This window comes from Ovis canadensis, chromosome 21 (genome assembly GCF_042477335.2).
Source record: "Ovis canadensis isolate MfBH-ARS-UI-01 breed Bighorn chromosome 21, ARS-UI_OviCan_v2, whole genome shotgun sequence".
Taxonomy (NCBI): Eukaryota; Metazoa; Chordata; class Mammalia; order Artiodactyla; family Bovidae; genus Ovis; species Ovis canadensis.
In genome coordinates this window covers 51,920,369-51,942,620 of record NC_091265.1, presented here as the reverse complement: position 1 = coordinate 51,942,620, position 22,252 = coordinate 51,920,369, and the positions used below count along the sequence as shown (strand labels likewise).

Sequence of the window (22,252 nt, the reverse complement as noted above, 5' to 3'; positions counted from 1 at the left end):
AGTCAATCCTAAAGGAAACCAGTCCTGAATTTTCATTGAAAGGACTGATGCTGAAGCTGAAACTCCAATACTTTGGCCACCTGATGCTAAGAACTGACTCACTGGAAAAGACCCTGATGCTGGGAAAAAGTGAAGGCAGGACGAGAAGGGGTCGACAGAGGATGAGATGGTCGGATGCCATCATCAACTCAATGGACATGAGTTTGAGCAAACTCTGGGAGTTGGTGATGGACAGGGAAACCCTGGTTGTCCATGGGGTCACAGAGAGTCAGACACGACTGAACACCTGAAATGAACTGAACTTCTCTTTTATGTTTTGGTTTTTTAGCCATGAGGCATGTGGGATCTCAGCTCCCTGATCACTCACGAAACTGGAACAGCCTGCATTGGAAGGCGGAGTACTAACTACCAGACCACTAGGGAAGTCCCATCATGTTTGATTTGTAAGTTAATGTTCTGCTTACCTTGGAATTCAGCATCCTTCATGAGCTGTAGGAGGATGGGGAGGACAAAGATGGATTTCACTGGTACCCAAGCTGGTTGACAGAGGAGTGTGAAAGCTGGGTGAACAAGGGTTGTTGCTACAGATTCTTGAAGTTTATAAGATGATTGAAATTTGCTTCCAGTGAGACTTGAGGTAGCAGCAACTTTCCTTAGACCCAAAATATGAAATGTGAAAAAGTCAAGACTAATATTGAAATTGAGGCTCTGAACTCAAGTTTAGATATTAGAATATTTTCATAATTCCCAGTGACTCTTAGACTTCTAGAATGGTCCATGTCTTTGAGAACATCTGCTTTAACTTCCTCATGTGATAACTGGGCCAATGAAATGCCAGCCAAGTAAGCAAAAGAATCAAGTATTTCCACTTCTTTAATTTTATTAGTTCCTGTGTCAAACCCAAAACAAACAGTATCCTAAGATTTTCACAGGAAAATAGACTAAAAATTCCTTGACCTGCTCTTTGCTAGTCACAGAAAACCCTTGACAATATGGCTCCAAATTCTCTAACTTATCCCACACGGATCCTCCAGAAATGTGTGGAATTTCTGCTACACTCTGCTTCCCAACCTCCCTACCTGTGTTGACACCTCTGTTTCCCTCACCAGTAAGGCCCTGGTCCTTCTCTCTGCCTACTTAAGATAACTTATCTTTCAAGCCACAACTAAAACACTTGGTGAGTTGGTTACTGTCCAGATGCAACATAGTGAGTGGCTTGATTTGCTTGATGGATGTGGAAATAAAGTAGAATGCAAAATAACGTGTGTTACAGGGTTAGAGGTGGGAAGAATGATGAAGCCATAGGGAATAATAATAATAATATAATGGCAATGATAACTACTAACATTTATTGCATGCTTACTATGTGCTACGCCCTGTGTTAACCATTTTTATATTCACTGTCATACTAATTCCAACTCGTTATAAAAGACTGATGCTGGGAAAGACTGAGGGCAGAAGAAGAAGGGGATGACAGGGATAAGATGGCTGGAGGGCATCATTAACTCAATGGGCATGAGTTTGAGCAAACTTCAGGAGGTAATGAAGGACAGGGAAGCCTGATGTGCTGCAGACTATGGGGTCACAAAGAATCGCACATGAATGAGCGACTGAAAAACATCACACAGTAATATTCTCAAAGACAGTGAAATAGCCTATCAGGTTTGTGTTACATGTAATAGAGAACCCTACAAGAGTTTAAAGAAGTCCAGTGTTTTGTTTTGTTTTGTTTTGTTTTCTCTTCTTTCATTTAATAAGGACTCCTCCAGTCCAGTTTTTGTGTGATTCAATGACATCACCAAGAATCCTATCTTCTTTCTTCACTCTTTTCAGCATATGTCTTTCATTTTCACAGTTATAATAGCACTGACACTTCTCCAAACATTGCATCTGCCTCCTGGAAAGAAAGGACATGAACATCTCCTTTCAAGAACCTCCATCAGCATCTTTTTGGTCAGAACTATGTCTCATGGGCTCCTCTAGTTGCAAAGGAGGCTATGAGATCACTAAATAAAAATGTGTTAGAGGAAAGAATGAATATTTTGGAAGACAAACCAAAATATTATCCTCATTTTACAGTTGAGACAGATGAGGCATAAGAATGCTTAGAAATACTGTCGGAAGTAAGTCTGTCAGCAGAGCCCAAGTTATTAAGCATTTACATTACATGGCACTATTATTTAATGGCTTTGGTCCTGCTCTCAGTTCAGATGGGGTGCAAATGATTGGAACACACTTTGTGCCACCTTTTCCTTCTCTGGCACCTTCTCTTTCTCTTTGCTGTTGTCTTTCCCCCTCAGATCTCAGAGAGGAGGCTACAGTTTTTAGTTAGGGCTGGAGGGAGGAAACTCAGTGTAGTTCATCATCTTCTTTCCCACTTAAAATCCTCAATATTGTTTTTGAAAACAAGAGGATGATTTGATGAATCTAGTAAATGATTAAGTGTGAAGCTTGACACAGAATCCCACAAAATCTTAGGGTTTGATCACAAGGTGTTTGGGTCATAGAAGATACATATGAATGAGAAAGAGGAATTGCTAAATTTCTTGTGTTAAGTTTCAGATGTTGGCAAAACTTCCAGATAAGACTTATGGACATGGGGAGAGGGGAGGGGAGGGTGAGATGTATGGAAAGAGTAACATGGAAACTTACATTACCATATGTAAAATAGATAGCCAATATGAATTTGCTGTATGTCTCAGGGAACTCAAACAGGGGCTCTGTGACAACCTAGAGGGGTGAGATGGCGAGGGAGATGGGAGGGAGTTTCAAAAGGGAGGGAATATATGTATACCTATGGCTGATTCATGTTGAGGTTTGGCAGAAAACAGCAAAATTCCGTAAAGCAATTATCCTTCAATAAAAAAAAAAAAAACTTCCAGATAGATATTGATCATCATGAGTGAGTCAGTCATAAGAAGCAGAAGATATTGTGAATATTTGACCATACTTTAATTTTTTTAATGTATTAAAAAAGAAAGCAGAGGAGAAGAAAAGTAAGGTGAATGTATGAAAAAGCAATATTACCCCATTGGAATAATAAAATAAATTTGTTTTGCTTATTTCTAAACTTGTTTGTAACAAGGCTTTATATGCCTGAGGATGAACAAACAGGGTAATATTTCAATCTTGAAGATAATGAAACAATGACTTTTTTTTTTTAAAGGAGCATCATTAATTTATATCTATTCTGCACTTGGGGAATACACAGCATCTTATGAAACTCTGTGAACAATTCTATGGACTGGGGCAGGGGATGGAAGCAATAGAAAAATAAGGAATTCAATCAGAGAGCTCCCATGATGTATGATATTTATAAAATCAACTTCAGACCTCCCAACAGTGGGAGAGTGTTTCCTTTTATCTCATGAATATATTCTTTATTCTGAGTGTGGCAAAAGTCAATGCTGTGTTTACTTTCCTGTCTTCATCAGACAGTGGGATATATTGACAAACATAGTATTAGAATCATCTTAACGGGTGAAATTTTCCAAGCTCTGCATAGGATCCTCTTTGGATGTGTCATTTTTTTTTTTAAATTTTTAGTTTTTTATTTTTTAAATTTTAAAATCTTTAATTCTTACATGCATTCCCAAACATGAACCCCCCTCCCACCTCCCTCCCCATAACATCTTTCTGGGTCATCCCCATGCACCAGCCCCAAGCATGCTGCATCCTGCGTCAGACATAGACTGGCGATTCAATTCACATGATAGTATACATGTTAGAATGTCATTCTCCCAAATCATCCCACCCTCTCCCTCTCCCTCTGAGTCCAAAAGTCCGTTATACACATCTGTGTCTCTTTCCCTGTCTTGCATACAGGGTCGTCATTGCCATCTTCCTAAATTCCATATATATGTGTTAGTATACTGTATTGGTGTTTTTCTTTCTGGCTTACTTCACTCTGTATAATCGGCTCCAGTTTCATCCATCTCATCAGAACTGATTCAAATGAATTCTTTTTAACCGCTGAGTAATACTCCATTGTGTATATGTACCACAGCTTTCTTATCCATTCATCTGCTGATGGACATCTAGGTTGTTTCCACGTCCTGGCTATTATAAACAGGGCTGCGATGAACATTGGGGTACATGTTTCTCTTTCAGTTCTGGTTTCCTCGGTGTGTATGCCCAGCAGTGGGATTGCTGGGTCATATGGCAGTTCTATTTGCAATTTTTTAAGGAATCTCCACACTGTTCTCCAAAGTGGCTGTACTAGTTTGCATTCCCACCAACAGTGTAGGAGGGTTCCCTTTTCTCCACACCCTCTCCAGCATTTATTGCTTGCAGATTTTTGGATCGCAGCCATTCTGACTGGTGTGAAGTGGTACCTCATTGTGGTTTTGATTTGCATTTCTCTAATAATGAGTGATGTTGAGCATCTTTTCATGTGTTTGTTAGCCATCCGTATGTCTTCTTTGGAGAAATGTCTATTTAGTTCTTTGGCCCATTTTTTGATAGGGTCGTTTATTTTTCTGGAGTTGAGCTGCAGAAGTTGCTTGTATATTTTTGAGATTAGTTGTTTGTCAGTTGCTTCATTTGCTATTATTTTCTCCCATTCAGAAGGCTGTCTTTTCACCTTGCTTATAGTTTCCTTTGTTGTGCAGAAGCTTTTAATTTTAATTAGATCCCATTTGTTTATTTTTGCTTTTATTTCCAGTATTCTGGGAGGTGGATCATAGAGGATCCTGCTGTGATTTATGTCTGAGAGTGTTTTGCCTATGTTCTCCTCTAGGAGTTTTATAGTTTCTGATCTTACATTTAGATCTTTAATCCATTTTGAGTTTATTTTTGTGTGCGGTGTTAGAAAGTGATCTAGTTTCATTCTTTTACAAGTGGTTGACCAGTTTTCCCAGCACCACTTGTTAAAGAGATTGTCTTTACTCCATTGTATAGTCTTGCCTCCTTTGTCAAAGATAAGGTGTCCATATGTGTGTGGATTTATCTCTGGGCTTTCTATTTTGTTCCATTGATCTATATGTCTGTCTTTGTGCCAGTACCATACTGTCTTGATGACTGTGGCTTTGTAGTAGAGCCTGAAGTCAGGCAAGTTGATTCCTCCAGTTCCATTCTTCTTTCTCAAGATTGCTTTGGCTATTCTAGGTTTTTTGTATTTCCATACAAATCTTGAAATTATTTGTTCTAGTTCTGTGAAAAATGTGGCTGGTAGCTTGATAGGGATTGCATTGAATTTGTAAATTGCTTTGGGTAGTATACTCATTTTCACTATATTGATTCTTCCAATCCATGAACATGGTATATTTCTCCATCTATTAGTGTCCTCTTTGATTTCTTTCATCAGTGTTTTATAGTTTTCTACATATAGGTCTTTAGTTTCTTTAGGTAGATATATTCCTAAGTATTTTATTCTTTTTGTTGTAATGGTGAATGGAATTGTTTCCTTAATTTCTTTTTCTACTTTCTCATTATTCGTGTATAGGAATGCAAGGGATTTCTGTGTGTTGATTTTATATCCTGCAACTTTACTATATTCATTGATGAGCTCTAGTAATTTTCTGGTGGAGTCTTTAGGGTTTTCCATGTAGAGGACCATGTCATCTGCAAACAGTGAGAGTTTTACTTCTTCTTTTCCAATTTGGATTCCTTTTATTTCTTTTTCTGCTCTGATTGCTGTGGCCAAAACTTCCAGAACTATGTTGAATAGTAGCGGTGAAAGTGGACACCCTTGTCTTGTTCCTGACTTTAGGGGAAATGCTTTCAATTTTTCACCATTGAGGATAATGTTTGCTGTGGGTTTGTCATAGATAGCTTTTATTATGTTGAGGTATGTTCCTTCTATTCCTGCTTTCTGGAGAGTTTTTATCATAAATGGATGTTGAATTTTGTCAAAGGCCTTCTCTGCATCTATTGAGATAATCATATGGTTTTTATTTTTCAATTTGTTAATGTGGTGAATTACATTGATTGATTTGCGGATATTGAAGAATCCTTGCATCCCTGGGATAAAGCCCACTTGGTCATGGTGTATGATCTTTTTAATGTGTTGTTGGATTCTGATTGCTAGAATTTTGTTGAGGATTTTTGCATCTATGTTCATCAGAGATATTGGCCTGTAGTTTTCTTTTTTTGTGACATCTTTGTCAGGTTTTGGTATTAGGGTGATGGTGGCCTCATAGAATGAGTTTGGAAGTTTACCTTCCTCTGCAATTTTCTGGAAGAGTTTGAGTAGGATAGGTGTTAGCTCTTCTCGAAATTTTTGGTAGAATTCAGCTGTGAAGCCATCTGGACCTGGGCTTTTGTTTGCTGGAAGATTTCTGATTACAGTATCAATTTCCGTGCTTGTGATGGGTCTGTTAAGATTTTCTATTTCTTCCTGGTTCAGTTTTGGAAAATTGTACTTTTCTAAGAATTTGTCCATTTCTTCCACGTTGTCCATTTTATTGGCATACAACTGCTGATAGTAGTCTCTTATGATCCTTTGTATTTCTGTGTTATCTGTTGTGATCTCTCCATTTTCATTTCTAATTTTATTGATTTGATTTTTCTCTCTTTGCTTCTTGATGAGTCTGGCTAATGGTTTGTCAATTTTATTTATCCTTTCAAAGAACCAGCTTTTGGCTTTGTTGATTTTTGCTATGGTCTCTTTTGTTTCTTTTGCATTTATTTCTGCCCTAATTTTTAAGATTTCTTTCCTTCTACTAACTCTGGGGTTCTCCAACTCTTCCTTTTCTAGTTGCTTTAGTTGTAGAGTTAGGTTGTTTATTTGACTTTTTTCTTGCTTCTTGAGGTATGCCTGTATTGCTATGAACTTTCCTCTTAGCACTGCTTTTATAGTGTCCCACAGGTTTTGGGTTGTTGTGTTTTCATTTTCATTAGTTTCTATGCATATTTTGATTTCTTTTTTGATTTCTTCTGTGATTTGTTGGTTATTCAGAAGTGTGTTGTTCAACCTCCATATGTTGGAATTTTTAATAGTTTTTCTCCTGTAATTGAGATCTAATCTTAATGCATTATGGTCAGAAAAGATGCTTGGAATGATTTCAATTTTTTTGAATTTATCAAGTTTAGATTTATGGCCCAGGATGTGGTCTATCCTGGAGAAGGTTCCATGAGCACTTGAAAAAAAGGTGAAATTCGTTGTTTTGGGGTGAAATGTCCTATAGATATCAATTAGGTCTAACTGATCTAATGTATCATTTAAAGTTTGCGTTTCTTTGTTAATTTTCTGTTTAGTTGATCTGTCCATAGGTGTGAGTGGGGTATTAAAGTCTCCCACTATTATTGTGTTATTGTTGATTTCCCCTTTCATACTTGTTAGCATTTGTCTTACATATTGTGGTGCTCCTATATTGGGTGCATATATATTTATAATTGTTATATCTTCTTCTTGGATTGTTCCTTTGATCATTATGTAGTGGCCTTCTTTGTCTCTTTTCACAGCCTTTGTTTTAAAGTCTATTTTATCGGATATGAGTATTGCCACTCCTGCTTTCTTTTGGTCTCTATTCGCGTGGTATATCTTTTTCCAGCCCTTCACTTTCAGTCTGTATGTGTCCCTTGTTTTGAGGTGGGTCTCTTGTAAGCAGCATATAGAGGGGTCTTGTTTTTGTATCCATTCGGCCAGTCTTTGTCTTTTGGTTGGGGCGTTCAACCCATTCATTTTTTTTTTTTGCTATTATTTAAAGTGGGGTCCATGGGCCAGCAGTAACAACATCATCTTAAATTTTGCTAGGAATGCAGACTCTCAGAGTTGACCTAGACCTTCTGAATTATAACCTGCATTTTAAACAGGATCCCCACATGATCTGTGAATTAAACTTTGGTAAGCACTGAGGGAGCCAATTAAGAAAGCACATTGAATGCAACAGAAAAGCTTCTTGGTTTTTAGTCATTGTTATAAGGCAGTGATTACTGGTCTTCATGGGATCTTGGACTTCAGGAGATCTCCCTTCACAACAAATGTACCTGAGCACTTGAACATGGTACTTTGCCTAAAAGTTTTTAGAGGAATCCACAGTCTCAAGGCTAAAAGCCAGGATCTTATTTTCCTTTTCTAACCCGGGGAAACACTTTCCAACCACTGACATGCAAGCAGGCTGATTAACTATGGCATGAACACCAGCTGAATGTGTGCATGATGTCTGCGTGAGCAAACAAAACTAAAAAGTACTTTTTCTAGAAACTTAGTCACCAGCCATGACTGCGTTTGTAGGTATTGGTGATTAATGTTTTTTCCTGGTGAGGAAATAAAAAAATTTAAACAGAAAAAGCATTTAATTTTTGTCTTACTGAAATGAAATCTGATGCCAGACTAGAGTTTGAAAGCAGCCTTGAGAAGAAAGAATCCTGCTTAAATCCAAGCCCTTGGTCAGTGATTTTAATACGATAAGAGAGAGAAGTTAAGAGAATATTTACATTCCGTGACTACAGAAGTAGAGTTAAAAAAAAAAAAAACTGGGAAGGAGCAGGAAAGGTCTTACATTTAAATCTATACAGGAGCTGTCTCTTGTCAATATTTACTGAGAAGGAACAAAAGGCTTAAACAACTTAAAATCCACACTCATTTTTCTAGCCAATGGGACTGAGCTTCCTCTCAGTCTTTAAAATTAGGCATCCATGGCCCTGGTAACAGTAATGCTGTGTTTTATTCTTCTTTATCGTCATATGTGCTGGAAAAATTCCACCCCAATTTTTTTTATCTGATTTGCATCAGCGATATCTATTTCTGAGGATTATTCATGGATTACCCATCAATATTCAGAACAACGTTTCTATGGATCTTAATCTTTACTATATTTGGCTTAATGTTTTGTTTTCTAAAAAAAAAATTCCATTTCCTTACTGCCACTCAGCATAAGACTAACCCCAGTTTACTGTTTGGTTGGCCAACGTATTTGCAATCTCACTTAGATGAAAAGGGGCCATCCACATGAAAGGCTCAGCAAGCTGAAGCTATACAGAGAGAAGGGCTTAACTCAAAATAGAAATTGTCCTGCGCTTTTTTTTTTTTTAAATAAGCTTTAAGCAACCCAAAAAGGGTGCTCTGAATGTTTCATTGTGGAAATTCTTAGAAAGTATTTTTCTTTAATGTTTTCTGGGAGTTTTTTGAAAACTGGTCATTCACAGCAAAACTTACTTGAGTAAAGTTGTTGTTGGTGGTGGTGGTGATTTTGTTGTTTTTCATTTTGCTCCCCATTCCTACTTTTCCCATCAAATTCTGCAGTTGTAGGTCTTGCTATCTGTGGTCTTGTCTTTCTGTCATTTTCTCCCATGATCGTTCAGCGAGAGGGGAAGCCAAATCATAAACAGGAGGAGAAAGCTGGCTAACAGCCACAGTTTGTTTAAAACAGCCTACATGTAATACAGCTCTTGGCTTCTGCTTAGAAAGTGACCTTCTCTCATAAGCAACCAGCAAGGCAGCGACTCCAGTGGCTTAGCCACAAGTAAAGGCACACAGGGTCCTCCCCGATGGCTTAGCGGGTAAAGAATCTGCCTGCAATGCAGGAGACAGAGGAGACGCAGGTTCCATCCCTAGGTTGGGAAGATCCCCTGGAGAAGGAGATGACAACTCACCCCAGTATTCTTGCTTGGGAAATCCCATGGACAGAGGAGCCTGGTGGGCTACAGCCTGTGGTGTCACAGAGAGTTGGACATGACTTAGCAAGTGAACAACATCAAAATCACACAGGGGGCTTGGGCGCTGCTACCTACAAATGGCTTTGGATCCAAACGACAGTGATCGGAGAACAGAGAGTTGTAGACTGCCCAGCTGTATTTCCTGCTGTCAGAGAGGAATGCCAAGAGGATGAAAAGTAACCATGGTAAGTGCGCAGACCACAGGCAACATGGTAAAGCAGGCTGGGGTGCCTGGAGCAGAAACCTTGCTGCTGAGATTCAGAAAGTCCTCTGAATGATTGAGCCATCTCGTGTCTTTTTTGTTTGTTTGTTTGTTTTCTGTTTTCTGGTCACATATGCAGGATCTTAGTTCCCCAACTAGGGATTGAACCCACTGCCCCTGCAGTGGAAGCATGGTGTCTTAACCACTGACTGCCAGGGAAGTCCCTCAGACGTGTCTCACTTCTTGAAGGACAGAGCCAAGTGTGTAGCAGGCCCTCCATATCTACATATTTTTCCATGATACTTCTTAACGATTTTTGTTACTGTTAAGGAAAACTATTAATTTGCATTTAATTATTGTGAGCCCGCCTGCCAACGCAGGAGATGTGGGTTTGATCGCTGGGTTGGGAAGTTTCCCTGGAGAAAGGAAATTGCAACCCACTTCAATATTCTTGCCTGGGAAATTCCATGAATAAAGGAACCTGGCGGGATACAGTTCGTGGACTCACAAAGAGTCCAACATGACTGAGCGACTAAACAACAATGACAACATTGTGTGTGTGGTCACCATTTCAAACTCTCTTATAGACCCAATCGTGTATCAGTGGATAGCTTCTGGATTTCTGCACATAACCCTGATCTCTTCCCTTCTTTCCAACAATTATCTTGTTTTTGTCTTCTATTTTATTGCACTGATTTGAGCTACCAGGGCAGTGCTAAATAATTGCAATTCATATGACATAGTTGTTCTCTCCTTTTTAACAAAAATGCTTTGGTCAATTATCATAAGTTATATACTATAGCGAGTTGAATTGTATCCTCCATGGTAAAGAATACACCTGCAATGCAGGAGACGGGGGTTTGATCCCTGGGTCAGGAAGATCCCCTGGAGAAGAAATGGCAACCTACTCCAGTATTCTTGCCTGGGAAATTCCATGGATAAAGGAACCTGGCGGGATATAGTCCATGGGGTCGCAGAGTCAGACATGGCTTAGTGACTAAAGAACAACAAAAAGATATGTTAAAGTCCTAAGCTTTGTTACCTGTGAATATTGACCTTACTTATTGCTGTGATCAGATGAAGATGAGCCCTAAATCCAGTGATGGTTGTCCTCTTAGGAGGAGATTTGGAGATACACATGTACTCACAGGGGGAAGACAATCATGAGACCGCAGAGGCAGAGATCAGGGTGATGATCCTACAGGCCAAGGAATGTACGGATTGTCAGCCCCCAACAGAAGCTGAGATGAACCAAGGAAGGATCCTTTCCCAGAGCCTTCAGAGTGAAACTGACCTTGCCAGTACCTTGTCTTCAACCTTCTAGCCTCCAGGACTGTGACAGAACAGGTGTCTGTTGCATCAAGACATTCAGTTCATGGTAATTTTCTGTTTTAAAACAGATATTTAAGAGTAGTTCTCTTAGATTATGATATTTTGGAATATTAACAATGAGTACTCTTTTTATCTATTGAATACATGCTAAATATGTATTTTAAAGTGTCTTTATATATTTTTATGCACATAGATTACCTTATATAAATTCACAAATATGGAAATATAATGACATGATAGCCTGGATTTTATGTTTTTAAATTTTTTCAGCCTCTTCCTCAGTTTTTTTTTTTTTTTTTAATTTTTGGCCACACCCCATGGCAGATGGGACCTTAGTTCCCTGACCAGGGATGGAACCCCTGCCCCCTGAAGTGGAAGGTAGAGTCCTAACCATTGGACTGCCAGGGAAGTCCTGTGCTTTTAATATTGTAGTCTTTTTCTTGCTTGGCAGCGTCCTCCTCTTCTCCACCTCCTACTCCCATCCCCCATCCACTGTACATTACCCTAACCCATATACACAGGTAACTGTTCAGTATTTTTTTCTCCATGCTCAACCATGTATATACAACTTCAACATATATTCACAAATGTACAGATATTTGCATACATATATATGTACATAAATACATAAACACACAGGCATTTTTCTCATTATTTGTTTTTCAAAAATGAAATATTACCCATGTGATGTCAGATATCTGTGTCCTGAGTTATTCCACCAAACACTGATTTAAGTGTTGTTGTGTATTTTGTAGATGAGATTACAACCCATGACCAGTGAGTGACTCAGTTTTGCAGGCAGGTCTTATCTAACCAGCTGAAAGCCTGGAAGAGCAGAGCTGGAACCACCAGCTTTAACCCTTCCAGCTGCCCTCCTGGGCATCCCTGTGGATTTTGGACTAGACCAGCTAGTTCCTATAGGTGTGAAAGCGAATCCCACATTAAATCCCTGAATATATGTCCCTACTGGTTCTGTTTCTCTACATGAGTCCTGACTAATACAACACACTCTTCTTACTTTGCATTCTAATTCAACAATATTTCTTGGAAATTGCTCCAAGCCCATTGACAGAGCTATAGTTCATTCTATTTAATGCCTGCATGCTGTTCTATGGCATGAATGTACCATTAAGGTTTGACTATTTCCAGCTTTTTTGCCATTACAGAAGATGCTACATTAAACGCCTTATACTGATGACTTTTTCCTTCTAGATAGAATCCCAGAAAGGGGAGTGCTGAGTTAAATGATTATGTAGGTATCTTCTGTAATGTGTATACACATATATACAGAATATTAATTGATGTTAATACTTTACTTTCCGAAACGAGTGGAACAACTCCAGTGCTATTCCTTACATGAAAACATTCTAACAAGGTGCCACTGTTCTATTTTTTTCTGACTATAGAGTGATATAGTAATCACTTTAATTTTCATTCCCTGATGTGTAAATTGAGTATATTTTGTATAGTTTCGAGCATTTGGATTTGCTCATCTTCCTTGAAATTTTCTTAATGTACCTTGTCTATTTTACTTTTGGGCTGTTTGCCCTTTCTTACAAATTTATAAGATATTACTCTGTTCTCTGTATTGCAAAAATTTTAACATATTGTTTGTTGACTTCGTTTATGGTATATTAGCCAACATTTTTCTTTATATGCAATGAAAATATGCCTATTGTCTCCCTTATATATACATACATACGTATGTATTTGGCTTTACTGGGTCTTAGCTTTGGCACACAGGATCTTCAACCTTCCTTGCAGCATGTGGGATCTTTAGCTGTGGCATGTGAACTCTCAGTTGGGATGTGGGATCTAGTTCCCTGACTAGGGGCTGAACCCCAGCCCCCTGCATTGGGAGCCTGGAGTCTCAGCCACTGGGCCACCAGGGAAGTCCCTCCATTATAGATTTTATCCCCCATTACAGCTCTCTGGTTTCAAATCTCGGAGAAGGCAGTGGCACCCCACTCCAGTACTCTTGCCTGGAAAACCCCATAGGCGGAGAAGCCTGGTAGGCTGCAGTACATGGGGTCGAGAAGAGTCGGACACGACTGAGCAGCTGTTTCAAATCTTGGTGAAGAAGGTTGCCGATGTCCCTAGAAGAGATGGCGTTTGTAGGCTGTCTTAGAAGATTTGTATTGCTTTATTGTTATATTTAAGCCTTTTAGTATTTTTGTGTATATTATGTTTACCTGAAAAACCTAAGCAGCTTTGGTAAATCTTAATCATATTTATAAACAAATGGAGATTGAATTCTCCTTTTCAAATTCATAACCAATTTAAAACATTTCTTGACTTACTGTAACAGTCAGAAATCCCCCACAACCTGAACAGCTTTACTGAAGTATAATTGACATCCATTAAACTGCACGTTTAAAGCAGTCGCCTTAATCAGCTTTGAAAGATGTACACATCCATGACTCCATCACGACCATTGGGAAAGTGAACATACCCATCTCAGAAGCTTCCTTCGCAACCCCGCCCCCTCCTGCCTACACACAGGCAGGCAGATCTGCTTCCTATCGCTACAGTGAGCTTGACTTGTCTAGAATTTTATATAAACGGAATCATGAAGTATGTACTTTTTTTTTTTTCTTGATCTGCCCTTCACTCAGCATTTTAAGATTAATTTACATGATGGAATGTATCAACGGGCTCCCCTGGTGGCTCAGATGATAAAGAACCCGCTTGCAAAGGGGAGAACTGAGTTCAATCCCTGGGTCAGGAAGATCCCCTGGAGAAAGGAATGGCTACCCACTCCAGTCTTCTTGCCTGGAGGATCCCATGAACAGAGGAGCCTGGTGGGCTACAGTCATGGGGTCGCAAAGAGTTGGACAGGACTGAGTGACTAACACTTTCACACTTTCATGTATCAATAGGTTTTCTTAGCTAAATTCTTTTTCAAATTTATTTATTGATGTGGAGTCTTTTTAAAGTCTTTATTGAATTTGTTACAATATTGCTGCTGCTTCTTTTTTTTTTTAAATGTTTTGATGTTTGGCCAGGAGATATGTGGGACCTTAGCTCCCCAACCAGGGATTGAACTCCCACCCAGCTGTGTTGGAAAACAGAGTCTTCACCATTGGACCACCAGGGAAGTCCCAAGTTTATCTCTTTTTATTGCTGGATAGCACTCCAGCATGCAGCTATACCACAGTATATTTACCATTCACATGTTTTTGGACGTCACCTTCAGCATCGGTTCTCATGTATAGAGAGTAGGCTTCTCCACACACTTTACATTCGTGTTCAATACCTGTGTGAGTTCCTCACATACAATAAGCAGTGCGATTCCACAGGATTTCCACCCTTAGTACATTTACAGGGTGCATCGCCTATATGAATGCTGTAATATTTAATGTGGCACAGTTTCTGCCTGAAAGTTTTTGCACATTCACTGTATTTTCAGGGCATCTCTCAAATGAGATTTTTCACTTGCCATTGAATAAATTCTCATCTTCCTTACATGCATAGGGTTTATCTCTAGGAAGACTTCTCAAGTACCTACTAAGGCTTGACTTTGGAATAAAAGCTTTCTCATAGCTACCACATTCATAAAATTTCTCTCTTGCATGCATTTGATGAATAATGAGGTTTTCCCTTTTGTCTGCAGATTTTTCACATTCATTACATTCACCGAGTTCCTTTCCAGCCTGAATGTTTTGATCTGTAATGAGGCACTGCTTCTAGGTAAAGACACTTCCACATTGATTTACACTCAGGGCAGTCTTTCTAGCGTGGACTGTCTCACACTCTGTGAGATGAGATTTGCCATGGACGTGGGGATCGCCCACTCTCTTTATACTCATTGGATCTCTCCACATGCCCTCTTTGATTTCGAAGGAGAAATGGCATCCGAATACAAGTTTTCCCACACATTGACAGGGTTTCTCCTTAGAAAGATGAGCGTGAGCTTTTTCTATGACAGCTGAAGGCTTTCCCACCTTCATCACTTTTATATGATTTCCTCCTTATGTGGATTCTGAAATGTAGAATGAGAGTCAACAGAACACTTGAAAGGGTGAGAGACGCTTGACTCCACTCAGCGCATGCCTGAATGCAGTCTCCAGGATGCATTTCCCCCTGGTCTCTGAGGTATTTCTTCTGGCTCATTATATTCGTGAGCGTTCCCTCTAGTATAAATTTCCAACATTCCTTACATTGGAATGTTTCTCTTTGGTATTCATTCTCAGGTATCTATCGGCATTGTATTTCTGAGAAGAGTCCTCCCACAATGTGGTTTCTACACGTGGACTCAGCAGTTGTGACTCCTGGGCTCTAGAGCACAGGCTCAGTAGTTGTGGCGTATGGGCATCAGGCTCTTCCTGGATCAAGGCCTGAAACCCTCAGTGAGATCACTACACGTAGGAGGAGCCATATCAAGGTCATTATATTCATAATCATTCTTGCTCACACTGGCTCCCTCATACTGAAATCCAAGTTATGGTCCAAAGTCTTCAAACTGAGCTACATTCATAAAATGTTTTCTTGAAGGAACAACGTTGGATGGGAAGTACTTTTCCATTTGTCATTTTTACTTGAAAAACATTAAATAATTGTTACGCTTGCTGCCAAATGGTTGCTCTTCTTCTTCTAGCGTTCCTTTCCCTCTGATCAGTTTGCTTTCTTCTGAAATGATGAGCTTTCCCTTTTTTGCTCATGGATTTTGTTTTTAACCTTTGTAGAGTTCTCACTCTGTTTTTTTAATGCAGCTCTGTGATGCTTTTAAAGAAAAAAAGTCTTTTACAAACAGCATATACAGCATTTCAGTTGTTTTCCTTTTTTTAACTTTATTTACTGAATTTTATTTTTGGCATACCGGCTCTTTGTCACTGTGACAGCTTTTCTCTAGTTGCGGAAGGAGGGGCTACTGTCTAGTTGCAATGCCCAGGCATCACAGTGGCTTCTCTCGTTTTCGATTGCAGGCTCTAGGGAGCGCAGGATTAAGAAGCTGAGGCATGTGGGCTTAGTAGTTTCAGCTCCTCGGCTCTAGAACACTGACTCTGTAGTTGTGCCACAGGGTCAGGTGGGATTATCCTGGAGCAGGGATCAAACCCTTGTCTCCTGCATTGGCAGGCAGATTCTTTACCACTGAGCCACCAGTGAAACCCTTTGATTAACAGTGGTTTACATGGGCCTATCTTATCTGCTATACTATTGGCGGCAGATGTCACTCTTCACCTCCCACTCTTTCTTCAGAAGATTCCTACTACAGTTTCTAACCCTTCCCGGAAGCTGCTATTGACAAATGACCAGCTGCTTCCTCTCCATCTTTCTGGTTATCTGCATCTTCCTTTACCTCTCAGCATCATGAGCTGCATCTGACGACTATACCCTTTTTCAAGTACTCTCTTCCCTTGGCTTCTCAGACTCCACCCTCACCTGTTCTCCTGTCTTACTGGCCTTCATGATCTCTTTGGTTGGTTCCCCTCTCACCTCTTTGGTTGGTTCCTCTCACCTCTGAATTCAGCAGCTCCCCGAAGTTTAATCCTGGACCCTTTTGTTTCCTCTATAAATACCCTCTCCCTTGTCTAATCCTCATTAGATGACCTCATCTTATTAGACTTCATGGAATCCAGTGTATTGAACAATGATTTATGTACGGCAGGGGGAGGGATAAATTAGAAACTGGGATTAGTAGATACAAACTACTGTATATAAAATAGATGATTAATAAGGACCTACTGTATAGCACAGGGAATTCTAAATACTCTGTAATTAATGGCCTATATGGGAAAACAGATATCCTTTTCATTATAGGGGACTGGAATGCAAAAGTAGGAAGTCAAGAAACATCTGGAATAACAGGCAAATTAAGCCTTTGAATACAGAATGAACCAGGGCAAAGGCTAATAGAGTTTTGCCAAGAAAACAAACTGGTCACAGCAAACACCCTCTTCCAACAACATAAGAGAAGACTCTACACATGGACATCACCAGATGGTCAACACCGAAATCAGATTGATTATATTCTTTGCAGCCAAAGATGGAGAAGCTATATACAGTCAGCAAAAATAAGACCAGGAGCTGACTGTGGTTCAGATCATGAACTCCTTATTGCAAAATTCAGACTTAAATTGAAGAAAGTAGGAAAAACCACTAGACCATTCAGGTATGACCTAAATTAAATCCCTTATGATTATACAGTGGAAGTGAGAAATAGATTCAAGGGATTAGATCTGATAGACAGAGTGCCTGATGAACTATGGACGGAGGTTTGTGACATTGTACGGGAGGCAGGGATCAAGACCATCCCTAAGAAAAAGAAATGCAAAAAAGCAAAATGGCTGTCAGAGGAGGACTTACAAATAGCTGTGAAAAGAAGAAAATCGAAAAGAAAAGGAGAAAAGGAAAGATGCCCCTTTGAATGCAGAGTTCCAAAGAATAGCAAGGAGAGATAAGAAAGCCTTCCTCAGTGATCAGTGCAAAGAAATAGAGGAAAACAATAGAATGGGAAAGACTAGAGATCTCTTTTAAAAAATTAGAGATACCAAGGGAATATTTCATGCAAATATGGGCACACAAAAGGACAGAAATGGTATGGACCTAACAGAAGCAGAAGACATTAAGAAGAGGTGGCAAGAATACACAGAAGAACTACAAAAAAGATCTTCATGACCCAGATAATCATGATGGTATGATCACGCACCTAGAGCCAGACATCATAGAATGTGAAGTAAAGTGGGCCTCTTGAAGCATCATCATGAACAAAGTCAGTGGAGGTGAAGGAATTCCAGTTGAGCTATTTCAAATCCTAAAAGATGATGCTGTGAAAGTGCTGCACTCAATATGCCAGCAAATTTGGAAAACTCAGCAGTGGCCACAGGACTGCAAAAGGTCAGTTTTCATTCCAATCCAAAAGAAAGGCAATGCCAAACAATGCTCAAACTACTGCACAACTGAACTCATCTCACATGCTAGCAAAATAATGCTCAAAATTCTTCAAGCCAGGCTTCAACAGTATGTGAACCATGAACTTTCAGATGTTCAAGATGGATTTAGAAAACGCAGATACACCAGAGATATAATTGCCAACATCCATTGGATCATTGAAAAAACAAGAGAGTTCCAGAAAAAGACCTACTTTTGCTTTATTGACTATGCCAAACCCTTTGACTGTGTGGATCACCATAAGCTGTGGAAAATTGTTCAAGAGATGGGAATACCAGACCACGTGACCTGCCTCCTGAGAAACCTGTATGCAGGTCAAGAAGCAACAGTTAGAACCAGACGTGGAAGAATGGACTGGTTCCAAATTGGGAAAGGAGTATGTCGAGGCTGTATATTGTCACCCTGCTTATCTAACTTACATGCAGAGTACATCATGCAAAATGCCAGGCTGCATGAAGCACAAGCTGGAATCAAGATTGCCATGAGAAATACCAACAACCTCAGATACAGAGATGACTTCATTGGGAGGACTGATGCTGAAGCTGAAATTCCAATACTTTGGCCACCTGATGCAAAGAACTGACTCATTTGAAAAGACCCCGATCCTGGGAAAGACTGAAGGTGGGAGGAGAAGGGGACGACAGAGGATGAGATGGTTGGATGGCATCACTGACTCAATGAACATGAGTTTGAGTAGGCTCTAGGAGTTGGTGATGGACAGGGAAACCTGGTGTACTGTAGTCCATGGGGTCAGAAAAGAGTCAGACAGGACTGAGCAACTGAACTAAACTGGTACTTTTCCTCTCACTTACACTACTGTTTTAGTCCAGATCACCGTAATTTCCTGTGTAGATCATATTGCAACAAACACTTACTATCCTTTTCTCCTGATTCGTTCCCTTCCCCACCATGATAAGCATCCTTGAGCAGTCTGAGTTATCATTAAAACAAAATGAAATAATGTATCACATCTTTGCTTAGAACCCCTAACTACTTTAAATTGTACTTCAAATACAATCTTCCATATCATAGCCTTCAAAACCACATATGATCTGGCCTTTGCATGTTTTCCCAGGTTTTTTTTTTTTTTTTTAAGATGTATTTATTTGTTTTTGCTGTGCTGGATGTTTGTTGCTGATTGTGGGCTTTCTCTAGTTACGGAGAGCAGGGGCTACTCTCTAGTTGTGGTGTGTAGGCTTTTCACTGCAGCGGTTTCCCTTGGTATGGAGCATGGGCTCTAGGCCCATGGGCTCAGCTGTTCCTTGGCATGTGGGATCTTCCTGATCCAGGGATTGCATCCTTGTTCCCTGCATTGTCAGGCATTCTTTACCACTGAACCACCAGGGAAGGACCCCCAGCCCCCAAGGTTTTCTGAATCACTATATTCCTTGCCCTGTGTTCCAGCAACTCAGGCCTTATTGTATTTTTCAGTGTGTTAGGATAAAAGCTCCATAAAGGCAGGGATTTTTATGGGTTGTTTTTCCTTTTGTTCATAATGTTGACAAATCTGTCCTAGATGTCCTAAGCACCTAGGACAGTGCCTGACATATCAGAAGCATCTGGTGAATATTCATTCAGTGGAAGAATGAGGATGCAAACTTTTCTTTCACTATCATGCCCTTAAATTTGCTGCTCTCAGACTGGAATGTTCTCCAGGATCTTAGTGTGGCAGGCTTTTTTTGTTTTTCATCAATCAAGTCCCAGCTCAAATGTTAACATCTTAGAAAGGATATCTTTGACACCTCTATTTAAATTGCCAGCGTTTTCCTCCCCTTTGCATTTTCCTGTTTTTATTTTCTTCAAAGCACTTATCGTTACCTGAAATTATATCATTTATCAACTTTCTTCTGTTGCCTCCACCAGAATGTAAGCTCCATGAGAGCAGGGGCTTCATTTTGTTTCTGGTTCCCCATTCCATCTTCCTTATTTACAGCGGTGACTGGTACACAGTACATATGGACATGACTTACTGACTCAACAACAACAACATATTCAATACCGAAAGGAGAGAATTCTACTGTATGCAAATTTAATTTAAACATTTATATAAAAAGCAGATTCCTGAGGCTCGTTCCAAACCTTCTGAATAAAAAAATCACTGGGGCTGTGTCTACTCAGCGATTTTTTGTGCAATCTAAGTTTTAGACAATTTCTCCAAGTCCATGAGGCTAAGTTGGGCTCTCTAGTTCAGACAGCCCCATTTCTCATAGTAATCTCCCTTTTTGGGTTCCTTGGCAACATTTAGGGTCGCCAGGCCTCAGCTGTAATGATCCCAACCCATCAGAGAGGATGCAATCATATTAAATCTGAGAACAGGGTAAGTTCTCTCCAGGGGCAGTGGATCTGGCCTCTTCTGCCACTGTCTACTCACCGCACCTAAAGGGAACATTCAAGTGGGTCTCTTAACCAACAGCATCGTTCCTAAGGCACCTACTATATAGCACAGGGAACTCTGCTCAACGTTGTGTGGTAGCCTAGATGGGAGGGGAGTTTGGGGACGAATGGATACATGGCATATGATGACTGAGTCTCTTCGCTGAAACTATCACAACATTGTTAATCAGCTCTACCCCAGTGTAAAATAAAAAGCTGTGGGACTTTTCCTGGTGGTCCAGAGGTTAAGAATCTGCCTGCCAATGCAGTGGACACGGGTTCAATCCCTGGTCCAGGAAGATACCCACATTCCTCGAGGCAGCAAGAGAGCTACCACAGTGACAAGCCTGTACACTGCAACTAGTGAGTAACCCCCACTCTCTGCAGCTAGAGAAAATTTGTGCACAGCAGCGAAGACCCCGCATAGTCAAAAATAAAGTAAAAATTTAAAAAGTCAATAAAAAGTTTAAAAAAAAATTTCCTAAGGCCACTGACTTCCGCATGTCTATATCCAGTGATGAGTCAACAGCATCTCTCTCTATAAATGATAAGGTCTGCCTCATCCAGCCCAAAATATGCTTTTCAGTTAAATTCAACAAATGTTTAACGACAGCTTGCACAGGAGTCTATGGAGGAACAAGCCATTGGCTGGTCATCAAGTTGCTTACAGGGTGGTCAACTGTCTTGAAATTCTAAAAACATAACGTTTTCCCAAGATTTCCCAAACTTTGTTTCCAGTTTTTAAAATACATGAAACAGTAACGAGGATATCGTTTAATGAATTTTACCTCCTCCTCACCTTCTCCCATCAGTGTTTTGTGTTCTCGGGTCTTTTACTTAGTTGTACTTTTTTCTTGGTTAGCTAGTGAAGTGAAGTTGCTCAGTCGTGTCCGACTCTCTGCGACCCCATGGGCTGTAGCCTGTCAGGCTCCTCCGTCCATGGGATTTTCAGGCAAGAACACTGGAGTGGGTTGCCGTTTCCTTCTCCAGGGGAATCTTTCCAACCCAGGAATCGAAACCGGGTCTCCCACATTGTAGGCAGATGCTTTTACTGTCTGAGCCACCAGGGAAGTCCCATAGTATAGCAATTTTGCCTGTTTCTTCGTCGTTAATTCTTTCATCCGTTTAAATTCTAGTGTGCTATTTTACATGTAAATTCCCCTTAATCTTCAAAACAACGTAGCAAGGTAGATGTCACGGACAGGGTGACTGCCCCATGAAGGTCCAAAGGTTCAAGATCTGTTCAAGAGCTGGTTGTCATTCACATTAGGGCCAGGGGGATTAAGGCTGATGTCTTGCTGCTAAGCCTGAGCTCATTTCTCTGCCCCGGGCTGTTATGCGAAGGCAATTTTATGGGATGGTACGATGTGGAAACCTGAGGTTAAAAGTAGAGTGAGGGAAGCCCTGGGTTAACCAGGGTTGAATAAGATCATGTATGTGAAAATCACTTCCTCTGAGCACAGTAAAGGGGAGAGGAGAGAGCCGGCGTGGCGCTCTAAGGTTCTGCCGGGCAAAGCCCAGACTTCGTGGCCCGGCTCCAAGGCGCAGGGGCGCGAGTCCCGGCCGCCCTGCACTCTGCTGCGCGCACAGTGTGGGCTCGGCGGGGCCTCCGCAGATCGGCCCGTCGGGTGCCCAGGCGCGGCTCCCGGGACGTGGGTCCTCGGGGACCTGCAGGGAAGGCTGGGCACCCGACTAGCGGCCCCTCCTCCCGACCTGGGGTACAAGTCTTCCCACCTGGGCAGCCGGGGGTCCCCGCAAGCTGTTCTGGCCCTGAATCCGGAGAGTCGGCTTCTCTGATTGGCTTAGAGCACAAACGCATGCGAGCGCTGCCTGAGACGCGCTCTTTGATTGGAT

The 22,252-nt window shown here is 40.6% G+C and overlaps 1 long non-coding RNA gene across 1 annotated transcript; it reads right to left on the bottom strand.

The window, feature by feature from the left end:
- Positions 1–11,380: 11,380 nt before the first annotated feature.
- Positions 11,381–22,222, bottom strand: LOC138427272 (uncharacterized). The gene is made up of 2 exons (XR_011251943.1): positions 22,133–22,222; positions 11,381–13,230 (listed from the first exon to the last, which is right to left on the bottom strand). It is a non-coding gene; the product is annotated as an uncharacterized lncRNA (long non-coding RNA).
- Between the last annotated feature and the right edge of the window lie 30 nt (positions 22,223–22,252).